This window comes from Octodon degus, unplaced genomic scaffold, assembly GCF_000260255.1.
Source record: "Octodon degus isolate 3935 unplaced genomic scaffold, OctDeg1.0 scaffold00077, whole genome shotgun sequence".
Classification (NCBI taxonomy): Eukaryota; Metazoa; Chordata; class Mammalia; order Rodentia; family Octodontidae; genus Octodon; species Octodon degus.
In genome coordinates, this window is record NW_004524653.1 from 8,068,834 (window position 1) to 8,070,602 (window position 1,769).

Below are 1,769 nucleotides of genomic sequence, written 5' to 3' on the forward strand. Positions count from 1 at the left end.
TTTTTTTTTTGTATCTGGAATCAAACTCAGAACCAGGCAGGCGCTATGCCACTGAGTTCTATCCCCAGTCCCCAGTACTAGGATTAGGTCATGGGGTGGGTGGGTGCGGGAGCCAGAAGTGCCACATAATTCCACCTGTTTCTCCAAGTAACGGCCACCAAGTGTGTTTTTCCATCCTTTTCTACATGTAATATATCATCATTGTCTGAGTTTATTTCAGGTATGCTTGTGTTTGGCAAAAGTCAAGTCAGACAAAAAAGCAAGTTGTCCTTATATTAGATGATTAATGCTTGAAGAAACGAAGAGAGAGAAACATGGATTTCGGGGGGCTCGGGAGGGTTTGTAAATTTAAGTAGTGTGGTTAGGGAAGGCTGCACTGAAGTTGAGTAAAGACTTGGGGGGCGCTGAGCGGCTGTCAGGGGGAAGCAGCTTGGGACGTGGCTCTCAGGGGGCGCTAGCATGGAGCGGGGTCTGTGGGGCAGCCGTGCTGTAGCAGAGCAGGCGAGGCTGAGAGCTGAGGTCAGAGGCGGAAGCAAATCACTGAGCTGGTGTAGACACATTGTTCTGGAAGGAGCCAGTTGGAAGTGCACTTTCCAGGGTCCATAGCAACTGCTCAGCTCTGCTTTGTGGTGCTGACAAGGTGACGATGCCGAGCGGAGCGCGAGGCAGTAACAGCAACAGGTGTCCTCCGTTGCCACCCAGGCGCTTGACCAGCTAAGGATCAAAAATGCTCAGGAGCCTGGTGGTGGAGCTCGGTGACAGAACACTTGCTGGCCTGAGGAAGGCTGTGGGTTTTACACCAGCATGCACACACGGGCACACGGGAAATGAATTGCTTCTGTACAGAACATGTGTGTATTAATCCCCTAACAACAGAACATAGCAACTGCTTGTGCACCACGACATTGTATTACCTATCATACAGTGCACGTAGCGATTTAAACTTGTCATTGGATTTTAAATTCAGAACCTTTGATGTCTTTTGGGAGGTTTATTATTTACCATCTGTAATCTTAAATTATAATTCCAGTTTTACATAGAGCTCTTAAAGTTATTAATGATTTAAACTATAAGGCAGCGTTGCGTAGGTTATATGAATACTATACCACTGTTGTCGTTTACAGGGGACTTCAGCATCTGGAATGCTGCTGCCAAGGGACATTGTGCTTTATTTACAGAAACAGAGAGTGGTCAGATTTGCCTCCCAAAGTTCCAGGCTCCTTATGTAGAGCCCCGTAAGCCATTGTTCAGGGTTTGGTGTTCCCGTGAGATGAGAATTACAGGGGGCATTTGAACAGGGTAGTGAAAGAATTTGCCTTCTCCTCCTCCTCTAGCTCTTCCTCCTCTTCCTTCTCCTGCTCCTCCCGTTTTAATTTTTTTTTTTCCTTTTCATTTTTTGAGACAGGTCTTGCTCTGTAGTTCAGGCTGGCCTTGAGCTCACTTTGTGGCCCAGACTGGCCTCAACTCGTAGTAGTCCTCCAGTGTGTGCCGCTATGCCCAGCCCTTTTTTTTTTTTTTAAAGAAATTAAATTTTTTTGGCAGAACCGGGAATGAACTCAGGCCCTTGCGCTTGCCAGGGAAGCGCTTATTCCACTGAGCCATCTCCCCGGCCCCTAGAAATTTTTTTAAAGACAGGGTCTTGCTTTATAATTCAGGTTGGCCTTGAGCTCGCTATGTGTTCCAGGCTGGCCTTCAACTCCTGATGGTCTTCCCGCCTCAGCCTCCTGCGTGCTGGAATTACTGGTGAGTGCTGGAATGCCTGGCTCTTG

The 1,769-nt window shown here is 47.7% G+C and overlaps 1 protein-coding gene across 2 annotated transcripts in view; it reads left to right on the forward strand.

Moving 5' to 3' along the window:
* B4galt5 (beta-1,4-galactosyltransferase 5) overlaps positions 1 to 1,769 on the forward strand; it is a 109,963-nt gene that overhangs the window by 72,449 nt on the left and 35,745 nt on the right. Inside the window, exon 1 of one of the 2 annotated variants that reach the window (XM_023720790.1) lies at positions 1,725 to 1,743. The exons of the other annotated variant lie outside the window; for it this stretch is intronic. The gene's annotated coding sequence lies outside the window, so the exon portion shown is untranslated. Of the gene's footprint in view, positions 1 to 1,724; positions 1,744 to 1,769 lie in introns of those variants that run through there. 2 annotated transcript variants of the gene reach the window in all.